Source organism: Lissotriton helveticus, chromosome 7 (assembly GCF_964261635.1).
Source record: "Lissotriton helveticus chromosome 7, aLisHel1.1, whole genome shotgun sequence".
Taxonomy (NCBI): Eukaryota; Metazoa; Chordata; class Amphibia; order Caudata; family Salamandridae; genus Lissotriton; species Lissotriton helveticus.
The window spans coordinates 545,482,068-545,496,846 of NC_136068.1; positions in this window are offsets into that span (position 1 = coordinate 545,482,068).

The window sequence follows — 14,779 nt, forward strand, 5'->3', positions numbered from 1 at the left end:
CATTCCAAGGTCCGTACCTGAAAACCTAAAAATATCATCTTTGATTTGGCACCAAACAGGATATCTTCCGTCCACAATGAAACCCAGATATATTAAAACATGAACTGCTAGGTTCACATGACCTGGTGATGTTACAATGACGTTGGTATTGTGTTTGTACATAGCACTAGAGACAAGCATGTGGTACACTATGAAATTGGCTTGACATATGAAGGACGTTTTTATTTCTTGAATTTCTGTAACTTGAGAATTCTGTTTTATATTTCTTTCCTTCTATTCTTATTTCTACAGGCGCTTTGAAACCAAAACAGGCAACCATTAACAAAGTCCTGATGATGATCCCAGTTCATTAGGAGCCAGGGGATCGAAACGTCGACAGTTAAAACAACTCTGCAATATATCCATTGTGACTATCCTTATTGCAGTGATTGTGTGTCTAAACTTGCTTTACTAATTATCCAAGTGCAAGTGACAGGTGGCTCCTACGTCTTTCTTGCCTGATATTTTGTGTTTTCTCTACTTCTATCTTTCTCCTAAACTGTTTTGTTAGCTTACTCTGGGATAGGTACAGGCTTGTACCCTATCAAACGTATGAATTCGACCCTCTTCGTGGTCACCTAACTGCTGTTGAATATATTGAATAAAATTTCCTGACCCGGCTGGGTACTGGAATAACAGATATAGCACTGATTCAAGTCTATAACTTCATTGTATGTGTAATCAAATTAGCCTGAGGACCCTTGTTTTCTATAATAGATTGTCCGCCCATGGTCCGAAGGTATCCATCGGGTTCCCTTGTTATAACTTAAAAGACTTGGCACCAAACAGGACATCTTCCGTCCACAATGAAACCCAGATATATTAACACATGAACTGCTAGGTTTGTCTGCTCCTGCACCTGGTCTCTGCTCTCTGCCATGGAAAGCATATCATCCAAATAAACTATCAAACACATTTCACTTGTCCTCAACCAAGTCCCTATTGTTTCTCATCACTTTCGTGAAGCGGCAAAGAGCTGATGTCAATCCAAACAGGAGACAACTGAACCTCCATGTCACTACTTCCCATTGAAACCTCCCTGTGATCCTGATGTACTGGGACTGTTAAATATGCTTCTTTAAAAATCTAGATGCCTCAGCTAATTTCCCTTTCTTAGAAGGCCTCTCAATAAAATTACAGGGGGTGGGGCTGGAGAGCGCAGGGGACAGTTCATAGTGCACTTGGAACGGATACTCTGTTTAAAAGCATTAAAGGTGTTATGTTGGAGGGGTACAAAGTGATTGATCTTGAGGTGGGATACAATGGAAATGAGGAAGATGGGAAGGGAAACGCAGAAGTGAAGTCCTAAACATGTTAAAATACTGATGTGATGTAATGGCAGAGTTCTAATGCGTCATAATGATAGCCAGTATGGAGAAGTTCTTTGTTTTAAACTTGCTTTTTGAACTGCTGAATGTATCATTCTGATATAATTCCTAAATAAAGGTTTTTGAGAAATAAAAAATAAATAAATAAATAAAAAATAAATGTATACCTTCCATATTGAAATGAATGTATCACACCCACTTGTTCAAATCTTTAAAATTGATTACTGGTCCCCTTGCTTTTCCATGAAAAATATATTGCTTACGAAACTTCCTGTCCTTCAAAGATATCTCTATTGCACCATTTTCCAAACGCTCCTTTACTTCTTGACTTATAAATTTCTTTTGAATTGTTGAAAAAGGTAAAACCTTTGGTCTTTTGATTTGTACCGGTAAATCTACAAAATCTATACGGTAAACTTGAACTGTTTCCGAAACCCATGGATCTGCCTTAATTTCCATCCATTTTGTTGAAAAGTGGGCAAGTCTGCCTCACAGCATTAATGGGATACACAAAAGTGATTTTGCCCAACATACCTTGTTGGCCTCTTGACCTTCTTTTACCCCTTGATCTTCCTTTTCCTAGCTGTGGAAAAAATCGTGGAGATTGAAAACCGGAGGGTCTATAACCTCACCTGATTCCAAATCCATGGCTGGGAAATTGACCCTGCATTCTCCAGGCCCCTACAAAAGCCTTCCTAATATCTTTTTGTTCCTCTGAATGGAACTAAAGGTTCCAACATATCTGGCCATTTCTTTCACAAACACCTCCCCAAAAAGCAACCCATTAGCTTCCTGGCTCCTTACTTGGCAGCTCAGCCAGTTTGAGTTTATTTTCATGAGGGTGCTTTTCATTCGTTTAATACATAACGCTGCATTGGAGTTACCCAATAACCATACAGCCCTCTGCATGCATTGGTGCAATTCCTGAACATCAATATATTTACCCTTTGTTAGAACTGGGGTCACCAATTCCAACACAGTAGCTTGGCGCGAGGCAGGAAGGCACCCGAAGGCAATGTGTAAAGCAGAAGTGCAGCACACACTCCGACTGAGACAGGAACTTGCATGCAATATAATGACACCACACCAGGTTGTTGTTTAAAATAGAACTCTTTATCTAGACTCTCCTCAGTGCAGGTAAGTAACTTTTCTTATATACTAGGCATCAATTCAGGTATTTAACAGTTCCCATACATCAGGCACATGGGGTCAGCATCTCCCAACCCTAATTCTATGAACATAACACTCTTCTCAGGGGCAGTCTAGGCAATAACATTTCATGTAACCCGGGATATCAAACGGGATTTGTCATGAAAATGCAACACTACGTGGGCAGAGATATGGCATCAACAACTTTAACAAAGCATCATGAATAGTTCACAGGCAGGGGCACTCTAAAAGGGAACAGTCCCCTGTCAAGGGGTTACGGCAACCATAGTACATCGATGGTCAGAGCAGTCTTGGGCCCAGTTCAGAAGGCCTTTAATCACTTTCACTCTCACTTACTTCAGGCCTCCAGGGCCAACCAGACCTTTGTAGGGTTAACTAGGGCCAAAGGGGGCCCAGCTGCAGTCTCCTGAAGGGGAGGGGCGGTCACGGGGCTGCCTCTCTGGTGTTCGAAGGCTCCTCGGCAGCCCCGCTATTCCAGCAGACTCTCCGCCCTCCCCCAGGGGGGGTTTACCTGGTGATGGAGGCTTCATTCTTTATTTGGGACTTCGTCTTCAACCGGGAGCCCGAGCAGGCTAAGAGGGCTCCGTGGCGGTGATCCCCAGCAGATAGCGCTCTCCCCGCCACAGCGCTCGATGGCAGGCACTGGGCTGCGGCGGTGAGTTGGGCATGCAGCGCAGTTTAGACACACAGCGCTCAGGAGGCAGTAGTGCTTCCCAGTTACACACAGCGCTTCAATAGCACAGCGCTGGGGGAGGAATACAATTCCAGCAAGGTAGTGCCGGGGCACAGTTCTGGCAGCAACAGTTCTTCCCAGTTCTGAGCCAAATAGCGCTTAGGGCACAGCTTAAGGAGCACAGCGCTTCAGGGGTACAGCGCCAGCAGCACAGTTCTATCAGTAAAGCACCCAGGTGGTACACCGCTGATTACCTGGTTGATCCCCCAGCAGTGCTCTCAGCAGGCAATCCACTTCTTCTTGACAGCGCTTTATGGACACAGCGCCTTTCTTGGGGAGATGGATGGATGGCAGGTCTCAGTGCATGTTCTAGGGGGGGAAGATAGGGAGGGTTGAGTTGGCAGGCTTCAGAGGCAGGATGGTTCCCTTTAGCACACTGGAGATGGTTCCCTGGGTTCCCCCTCGCTGGGCTAGATCAGCAGGCTGGCAGAGTCCCTCATCTAACTTAGGAACAGCAGGGCTTAAGCTCAGTCAGTCCCAGTAGTGTAGGTTTCTCCCCTAGGCCCAACCGCCTATACTCCAGTAGAGGTTCCTCCAGGTCCAGTGGTGCCCCAACTGACAGTCAGGTTTCCCTCCTTACCTCATATACCCCTAGGTCGGATAACCCTCCTCTAAAGGCGGCAAAGCATAACCCCTCCCAGGGCTGGAAGGTTCCAGGAGCTTCCACATGTTGGGCTATGGAACAAAAAGGCGGGATGGCAGCAATACTGTATCAGGATTTCCCAGCCTGCCTCTAACTACTAGAGTGTGTACTCAATGGCCACTCTGCAGCAGCAGGGGCCTGTGGCAGCCATGTTATTGGGAGAGAGCACCTGCACCTCAGCACTGTTTGGCAGTGGTAAGGCGCCCAGAGACCTAGGTCTAACAAAAGAGGATGGCAAAAATAAGGCGAAAAGGACAAAAAAAACGGGGTAAGATCACCCTATGGCTGACTAGTCTAACACCCTTCAAATATGCTTCTTCAAACAAATGAAAAATCATTGTTTAGGGCATGTCTAGTAGCCTATGCTGGCAAACTTTTAAGCAGTGGCGGCTGGTATTAATGAGTGAAAGGGGAGTTGCCCCACTAGCATCAGGGAGAAGACGAGAGAGAATGTACACCATATGGAGCAGCTCTAAATTAAGCGCTTACTGCTTCGTGCTATGTCTAATTTCAATACAAATTCTAGTTTGTTTATCTTTCTTTAAGGAAGGGGTGCGGTCAGAGACAGTCCTCCTGTGCATGTGCTGGCCGGGGACGAGGGCTATTGCTCGCCCTTGAGGCACACACCAGGAGAGTGATGTCAGCATGATGGGAGTGGCTGGACGAAGCAGCAATGATTTACTTTCAAAAGGGGCGCTTATGCTGTGGCCCAGGCGTTTTCAGCTGAGCACTATTGAACTAAATGGTAAGAGGCAGGGCTGGCCTACATAGACGAAATGAAGTGGCTGGCAACAACTGAAGCACTCCCTTCATGTTTGTGCCTCCTGAGTGGGCAATGGGGGCTTGCGGCTGGCATTTGAAGAATGTCCACCCACGGGCAGCTTCGGGCATGGTATTGCCCAGACCGAGCTCGCGCAGGAGAGGCGCCTGCTTTAGAACACGGCGGTTTGAAATGCTGCGTTCTAATTAGGGTCAGTTGGGGGTCCTAAGCCAAGGTTGGCGGCTGCGCAGCAGTTTTTGTGCCTCTGAAATCGTATTTACTTTCAAATTGAGTTGTTTATTTGAAATGGTTTTCGGAGCTTGATTTACTACAATTAGGTTTATTAAATTGTTAAATAGAGCAACTTTGCCTTCTAGTGGTTTAAAAGTGTTTTGGTGCTGAATATAGTGAAAATATTTTTGCATGTAGATAAAATGTTTTACAAATGACCCATTTCTGGTTTTGGTTTATGATGAGCTTTTCTATTTTTTAGCGTGAGTTGAAAAACTGATGTGTATTGTGCTTTCTTGGGTTTTATAAGAGCTTATGAATGTATATTTGACATAGTGATAAGACAATTGGCTCTACAACAGGTAATTAAATATTTTGTAATTTACATATGGGATGTAGGGATGGGTTTTGCAGCTATCGTGCAGTGGTCCTCTTGACAATAAGGAATATGCATGGTTTATTGTTCCAAGGCGTGCTGGGTCAGGTTTTTGTCAGGATGTGTTTGTTAGTAGAAAATGGGGTAATGACGCTTCCTGTGGAGTTTTTAAATGATGGCTTATTTGATGTTGTTCAGGTCACTGCTTTATTAATTTCAACTACTAAATACGATTTTTTATATTATTTCCCTCCTTTGTGCTGCTTTACTGGCAGTGTCAGTACATTTTTTCAGTCAAGGTTAATGGTGAGCATAAAGGGCAGGGAAAATGGATGTGGGTTAGTGGTGAGGGTAAAGAAAATTGCTATTTCACCCGAGTTCTGCGTCTAGCGTCTTGCAGGCCAATCATAATACGAGCCTGCAAAAGGGCATCAGGTGCAAAAATACTCCTTGAACAGGTATCAAGCGTCCTGATCGTTTCAGGTATCAAGCGTCCTGTTCGTCTCAGGCATAAAGCGTCCTGTTTGTTTCCTTCCACATGTTCTGCAAGTTCTAGTGTCTTGCAGGCCAACCATAAAACAAGCCTGCAAAAGGGCATCAGGTGCAGAAATACTCCTTGAACAGGTATCAAGCGTCCTGATCGTTTCAGGTATCAAGCGTCCTGTTCGTCTCAGGTATCAAGTGTCCTGTTTGTTTCCTTCCACATGTTCTGCGAGTTCTAGTGTCTTGCAGGCCAACCATAAGACAAGTCTGCAAAAAGGGCATCAGGTGCAGCAATAGTCCTTCGAACAGGTATCAAGCGTCCTGTTCATTTTCCTCATCAGCAAAAGAAAATCACTGAGGTAATGGTGATGATGAATTATCTTATTTCAAAGAGGGTGAGATTGAGAGCGATATAGAATTGTCTAATAGTCTTTTTCTCTCAAAACAGGGGGAGGGATTGGGGGGGGGGGGGTTTACTAACGAAACTTCCCAAGTAATATTTTGCAGATACAAGAATCTGAAAGTGGAAGGATTTGGAGCGTTATACCAAGGCATCTGGAGCCAGCAAGAAAAGCTTTCAACATCAGTCAAGCCCTGTCAAGCAGGTGAGCCGCTGATTGATATTCATTGGGTAAAATGTTTCTAAGAATACGTAAAGCAAATGGGGTTGTCCGTAAGGTCGCAGAGGCTAAGGTTTGTTGCCAGTGCGAATCTCCTCCACTGTTACGAAATGTAGTTTTGTAAATTTGCTACGGAAAAGGAGGGTATTAACAAAAGTCATATTTCTTAAAAGATTTCCCTATATGGGGCTGTGGATGCCTTTGTGGTCATGTCTTGACAAGCATACCAAAGACAAGATTTGGGATGGAGATTTTGTGGTTGCGTTTTCAAGTTACTGCACAGGGAGATTCAATCCAAGGTAGGCTCTAGGGAGGAGGCTTGGGAACTACCTAAAAGACCCAGGTTTTCCACTAATATGGACTCTTGGACCACAACCTCTTTGAGTCTTGCACGTGTTTACTGTATAAGGTTTCCAGAACGTTCTATTTAAATTTCCAAATACTTGAATACAATTAGAAAGGCTCAGTCAAGATTTGGGGGTTTTGCCTGGCTACACTATGTCAAGGATGTTTGAGCCTGTCTAGCCCTAGTTACAGAGAAGCCTTGGGATGATGTGGATAACAAATAAGGGGTGCAATAGATGTATCTCCCAGAGACCTCTCACTATGATGCATACTGCTTGTGGGCTTGCTTTTTCTCATCACCCTAGGAGGGGCGGGCAATCGGGTAAAATCTCCAGCTTTCACTACAGGGGCCTGCTGGAATTCTAACGGAGGTTTCTGACAGAAGGATCCATGTAAATATGGCCATGAATGTTCTAAATGAGTTCAACATTCCTTTTTCAATATTTTAGTGAACACAGATCCGGTATCCCTACTAGTCCAGGTTGAGGGAGGAGCGCCCCATTACAGCCTTACGTCAAGAAGCCGTTACGTTTGTAATGTTTACTTACTGTAGGTCAATCAGCAGCGGTGGCTTTGGTGAGTCAGTGGTGTTAGCTTTGTATTGCAGGTCAGGCAGTAGGCTTATATTTCTATATATTGCAGTGGTATTGTCTTTATACTGTAGTAAAGTAAGTGAAGTTTTTTGAACTGTAGTTAACATTAACATTGGCGTTTTGTACTGTTTCAGTCTATAAACAATTGATATCTCCATACTTTGTTATTAGCTTCAATACTTTATCTTCACTGGGAAAAGCTTTGAAGTTGGAGTGGGGGGGTTTTAAAGAAGGTTTTCAGCTCAAATTATTAAGGTCCTAGACACAGCAAGTTTGCTCTAAGTTTAAAATCTACAGAACAATTCCCAGAGGTCATCACTCATAATTACACTCTAAATTGTTGGCTGGCCCTTTCCTTTCTTGGCCTCTTCCCAATCTTATCAATTACCCTTTGGGAATGGTTCTTAGAAAGACTTAAGGAGAGTTTCACATGATACAACATTTTCCTGGCCCCAAGTTTTTTTCTCTGTGAATGTTTTTATCACCAAGGAAGACACTGTGGTGCAGTTTGTTTTAGTGGAGGTAGATTTTGGTCTGGAAGAAGGCCAACTCAGGAGCGGAGTTAGCCAAAATGTGACATTAGATCTGCTTTTACGTTACTTCTAGTTCACCCACAAGACGTTGCATTACTTGACATACACTTTCAAGGACATTTCTTTGTCAACAAAGTTTTGCTCACGGGTTGGGCAGTCTCTAGTCAACTGTTCGGAGATTTTTTTAGCTCTTTTCTGCAAGGGAGTTTCTCATTCAGATCATCCCATTCCCAAGTGTATCATTATATGGTGATTTTCTTCTTGTTTGATCACAAGGATCACAACAGTGTGTAAAGGCATTCCATTTCTTTTAATCTTTAATGCAAGAGTTAGGTGGGCCTCATGGCTAAAGAGAGGACAGAAAGGATCTGCTACATGCCTCATATTCCTGGGTATGTAGATTGTTGCAGTGAAAATGGAGGCCAGGTGACCTGTTACTAAAGTGCAGGGAATTGCGCATTTGCTGAAACTGGCTAGGATGTCACCAAACTTACTCTTTTTGGAATGCAGCGGTTACTAGGTCACCTCAATTTTGCTCGCAGGGTAATAAATGCTGGGAGATCTTTCTGTCAGAGGTTGGGCATTGCTATGGCTGCCCTTTCTTTTCCTCATCACAGGTTTAGAACATCTCTGTCCATGAGATCCGATTCCGAGTTTGGTTAATGTTTCTTAAAGTTTTTTTACATTTTCCTATCAGGTCTCTGGACGAACATGTTGTATGGTTAGTACAAAATATTTCTGATGCGCCAGGAGATATCGGCTTTGGGCTTTTTAGGCCGGAAAGGGTGCATGGATTAATGAGAATCGCAGTATTTCATTCTTTGAATTCTTTCCTCTGATCGTTGAAGAATGTCCACCCACGGGCAGCTTCGGGCATGGTATTGCCCAGACCGAGCTCGCGCAGGAGAGGTGCCTGCTTTAGAACGTGGCGGTTTGAAACGCCGCGTTCTAATTAGGGTCAGTTGGGGGTCCTAAGCCAAGGTTGGCGGCAGCGCAGCAGTGTTTGTGCCTCAGAAATAGTATTTACTTTCAAATTGAATTGTTTATTTGAAATGGTTTTTGGAGCTTCATTTACTACAATTAGTTTTTTTAAATTGTTAAATAGAGTAACTGTGCCATCTAGTGGTTTAAAAGTGTTTTGGTGCTGAATATAGTAAAAATATTTTAGCATGTAGATGCTTTACAAATGACCGAAGATGAAACATTTCTGGTTTTGGTTTATGATGAGCCTTTCTATTTTTTACTTGAGGTGAAAAACTGATATGTATTGTGCTTTCATGGGTTTTATAAGAGCTTGTGAATGTATATTTGACATAGTAATAAGACAATTGGCTCTACAACAGATAATTAAATATTTTGTAATTTACACATGTGGTGTAGGGATGGGTTTTGCGGCTAGCGTGCAGTGGTCCTCTTGACAATAAGGAATATGCATGGTTTATTGTTCTAAGGCGTGCTGGGTCAAGTTTTTGTCAGGATGTGTTTGTTAGTAGAAAATGGGGTAATGGCGCTACCTGTGGAGTTTTTAAATGATGGCTTATTTGATGTTGTTCAGGTCACTGCTTTATTAATTTCAACTACTAAATATAATATTTCATATTATTTCCCTCCTTTTTGCTGCTTTGAGGTTGGCAGTGTCAGTACATTTTTTCAGTCAAGGTTAATGGTGAGCATAAAGGACAGGGAAAATGGATGTGAGTTAGTGGTGAGGGTAAAGAAAATTGCTATTTCACCCGAGTTCTGCGTCTAGCGTCTTGCAGGCTGTAGTATCCTGCGAGACACATTCTAGTGTCCCGCAGGAAGTTGTAACGCCAGCCACTCCCTCGAGGGCTGGGCACACTGCACCCCCACACCCATCCATCACGGGTGCCACGAGTGACGTAGCCCCGTCAATAAAAGGGCCCGGGTGCACGTGCTCAAGGCCAGTTACTAATGTACATTCCCCTGTGTCTGCGTCAGTTGTTTGCCTCTATGTGGGCCTGAGGCCCAACACCACAATGGCGACGAGCGGGTCTGACCCGCGTGTGCTGCCGCCAGCAGTTACTCATGAGGAAGGAGGAGGACACATAATAGGCGGCATCCGACTACAGGCTGCCGGTGTGACAGGGTCTGAAGCTATACGAGGCAAGGAGCAGCCACCCACGGTGCTCACCTGCGCTGACCGGTAGGGCCATGCTGCTGCCCTCATGCCTCCGCAACCCCACCTGCTGCGACAAGCTGCCGGACACCGGACGAGCCGCCTGGCACACACGAAGAAGTGAGTGGCGAAAATAATCGGGGTGAAGCGCCGCCGTTATAAAGTGCCCGCGCGGCTTGAAGAGCGATATTACAGATCTGGCACATCAGATTTATGTCCATCCTACCGCCATATGTCCCTGGGGTGAGGTGCGCACGCTCAATGAAGACAGAGCCACGCAGGCATACCCCAGAGAGGCCCACGAACATGAGCGGCGACCTCTCGCTGTGGTGATCGGCTCCGGGAAGGAGAGCGCAGTGAAAGGTGTAGCCCTCAAGAAACGGAACCCCAAGCCTCGCAAAAGCGCCCCCTGCAGCAGAAGAAAGCAAGGCCGCAAGTCGGTGGGTTAAGGCCCTCGTAACTGCAGCGATCAACCTGCATCCCTCGGGCTGCCGGCCCTACGTCCGTAACAACCCCAGTGGTAACTGCAGTGGGTGTTACAGGTACTCGGCACCCAGACTCCAGATGAGTGCAGAAAAGGGGGGAAAGCACTTCTGCACATAAAGGCTGCCCCCAATGTCCGGCACAGAGACACAGTCTAAACCAGCGCAAAAACAGCAACAAACAAAAAAAACAGCCGCACGCAGCATGTCCCCTGCAAGAGCTCCCAGCTTCAGGGCAGGAAGGGTTAACTGCCTTAACTTGCCTTCTATGGCGCGCACTGCAGGCCATGTCCCGACACCTTCCTCCAGGGAAAGCACAGCCAGCTCGCACAACTGCAGCCAGAGCAGAAGCCTGCAATCTCCAGGAAAGTCTGCCGGGCACTGAAGCGCTACACTGCCACCCAGCGGCCATAAGTGGTACTGCAGCCGCTGAACCAAGCACACAAGGAATTAACAGCCTACAGTGCGAAAGTCAGAGCACACTTGTATAATTATCATGGCAAGAAGATCTATGCCCATGCATTCATAGAGCGGCCCAAACCAGGCGACCCCAGGCCCAGAAACAAGGCTGAGTCGCAAACACTACATAAGACCCCACACGAGCAAACGGTGTAGCCCATTTCACCCTAGCCCAAAGTAAACCACGCAGACTTCCCAGCTCCCCACGGGGGCCCCTCGACCTTTTGCACAAGAATGAACTCTTGCCTGCGCTGGTGATTCCGCGTAGCCTGCACTCGTAAAGTAAAGCTACGGCACGCTGCCAGCGCCCGTCTGGTCCCTCTACACCAGGACACCATAAAAAGCCTGCATGAACGTACCACAAGCCCTGGGGACACCACACCGGGCTCGCCCCCTCAGCACCAGATGCAGCACTGTGCCTTCACCAGGGAGGAACACAGAGCACCAGCAAAGGCTGCCCCTCCTTTAAGCTGCTGTGCCCCAGAGAGAACAGACCACGGACGCAGTGCCACCCAGCAGCCACGTGCCTGCACCACACACAAGTTACCAAAGCAACCACAGGGCTCAGTGAAGAGCTCCACCACCTAGAAACCCAGCAATGCACCAGCCCTGAGAAGCCCCTGCGACCTGGGCCCCACAGTGCGCTCCCATGCGCAAGGCAACCACAACAGGAAAAGCAAAGCTGCTGATACCACCGACATCAGCCACACCGGGCAGCCCTCCAGAAAGGGAACCACACAGTATTCTTGAACCCACACTGCAGCCCACAGACAGTCACGGCACGGAGTCCTGCGCCACCCGACATCGCTCTACAAACCTGCAGTACTAAGACACCACATCTTGTTAACCAACCGGCCCATGCCCAGCAGCCGAGACGACTGGCGCCAGGCACAGCAAAACGTGCCCTCAGAGAAGAGCGCTCACAGAGTGGCCCTCTGCACCATGCAAGGGAAAACAGCCAGGACGCCTTCGAAGACAGCAAAGTCTACAGGTAGCCACCACACCCAAGAGCCCCAAGGTGCCCCCAGCCGCACCAGCCTCATATAGGCAAGAGCACCGCCTGCCACTTCTGCAAAGTCCGGGGGAGAGATGGACATAGCCCGCAAGGAGCTATAGGAAACTCAGAGCCACACACGGACCGCCCCACTAGCAGGAATGGACAAACAACTAGGACTGCGATGTCTCAAGGGAAGCTGCCCCCAGCAATGGCACAAGAAAGACTAGTGCAGAGCACGCACCGCACGTGGCCGCCCAAAGCCACCGCCAGTGATAATGTCACATCACTCGCCCCTGCCGGTGAACAGGCACAACCGTCAACCACACCACAGGCACCCCAAGTGCCAGAAGAAAGCATCCAAGAACGACACCGAGCACGCATAGACCACGCAAAGCCAGAAGCGCGCAGAAAGCAGCGCCAGTGCACCTGATTGCACAGACAGCACCCAGGAGACATCTCCACAAAGAAGCACTGCTGAACGCAGGTAGGAGAGCACCCACATCTCCACCGCCACAGCGAAGCCCTGCAGTAGGCCGAAGACCACACAACAGTGTCCTCCCTCGCACTGCCTCCAGATGGAGTCGGCGGTGACCCACGACAGGCAAGAGAGGAGTCGCACACTCCACGTGGCAGGCCGACACAGCACCATGCGCTCCACCGAACAGCGACACAAGACCGGACGTCACGTCGCCCAACAAGCAAGAAACACGTCACCAAGTGACTAGTCCCGACAAGCACGCCAGAGCAAAGGCAGAAGCCGGCGCCACGACAGCGCCGCCTCGAGATCCAAACGCAACACCCTTGAAGAAAAGAAGAAGAGTGACAGCCCTGTCACCCCGAAGACCGGATGAGCACAGGTGGGCTGAACAAGCCAACAAAGGGAGAAAACCGAGGACTCACAGCCAGCCAAGAAGCACACCCTGACACGCCAGACAGCCACCAACGCTTCCCCAGGCGACGGACCAACGTCCCAGGACACAGCCTCACGGATGAACCAAACATAAGCCGCAGCAAGCGCAGTCCACGTCTCATCCCAACGCTTCCCCAGGCGACAGACCAACGTCCGAGGACACAGCCTCACGGATGAACCAAACATAAGCCGCAGCAAGCGCAGTCCACGTCTCATCTCAATGCTTCCCCAGGCGACGGACCAACGTCCCAGGGCACAGCCTCACGGATGAACCAAACATAAGCCGCAGCAAGCGCAGTCCACGTCTCATCCCAACGCTTCCCCAGGCGACAGTCCGTCCCCCAGCATCGGCAGTCTGAGTCAGTCGGCACCCCTGCTCCTGTCCGCAGATGCCATGGGCGAAGACCGGCACTGAGCGCCCGCCCTCTCACTGCCTCAAGATGGAGTCGGCAGTGGCCCCACCAAGGCAAGAGAGGAACCGAACACTGTACGTGTCAAGCCGCCAACTAAGGTCAACATCAGCAAAGCGGAGGCACATGGCTGCCAAGTCCCCCCGGACATCCCAACACTCCCACCAAGCCACCACCTGTCATCCCAAGTCACCACATGGCTGGCAACCGCCATCAGGACAGCCATCATCACCTGCGTCAAACATCGCTACTCCCAGAAGATCGGCGGACTGGAGTCCTGCACCGTCGCCACACCAGCAGACAAAAGAAACCAGAGGCCACCTGTGAACCTGGCATACACCGAAACTGCAGCAGCAAAGGCAATGTCTTGTCCACGACTCATCCACCCATGGGAGTTGGGCGTTGACTAAGTAATGGCTCCTCAGTGGTCCTGCAGATGCCACCAGATGGCACACAAGCACCCCTCAGCGCAGCCCCCCTACAGTCCCACAGCAACCCCGACAACGGGCCTCCCCAGGCGGGAGAGTGAGTAGAGACTGTTTCACCGACAGGTTTCCGGTCACAGCCAAGCCGTTCAACAATGACAGTCAGCCCAGCCACACCTCTGCGAACTCTCCTGTAGGACTCCATCCATTTTTATGATGCAGCTCACTACAATGAACTGTTAGAACCCACCACGGACCATCACGGATGTCAGCAAAGTGGAAACCAGGCAAGGCAGCAAGACATATCACCGTCAACGAACTGTCGGCATGCAGAGGACATCTCCCAGCCAGCGGTCGTGCCCTGAGGCCCTCAGGTTAAACTACGGGTGCCCGCCGAGAAGGTTCTGCTGCAAGCCAAGTCACCAATCCAGGTCTGCTGTCATCTTGCCACCTGACTATAGACTGATGGACCCTGTGGTAACTAGTTAACTGTTTCTTTTATCCCCACAGGTTGGACTACCATTTTTGTTTGTTCCTCAATAAAGTTGGGGAGGAATGTAGTATCCTGCGAGACACATTCTAGTGTCCCGCAGGAAGTTGTAACGCCAGCCACTCCCTCGAGGGCTGGGCACACTGCACCCCCACACCCATCCATCACGGGTGCCATGAGTGACGTAGCCCCGTCAATAAAAGGGCCTGGGTGCACGTGCTCAAGGCCAGTTACTAATGTACATTCCCCTGTGTCTGCGTCAGTTGTTTGCCTCTATGTGGGCCTGAGGCCCAACACCACACAGGCCAATCATAATACGAGCCTGCAAAAGGGCATCAGGTGCAAAAATACTCCTTGAACAGGTATCAAGCGTCCTGATCGTTTCAGGTATCAAGCGTCCTGTTCGTCTCAGGTATAAAGCGTCCTGTTTGTTTCCTTTCACATGTTCTGCAAGTTCTATTGTCTTGCAGGCCAACCATAAGACAAGTCTGCAAAAAGGCATCAGGTGCAATAATACTTATTTGAAGAGGTATCAAGTGTCCTGTTCATTTTCATCATCAGCAAAAGAAAATCACTGAGGTAATGGTGATGATGAATTATCTTATTTCAAAGAGG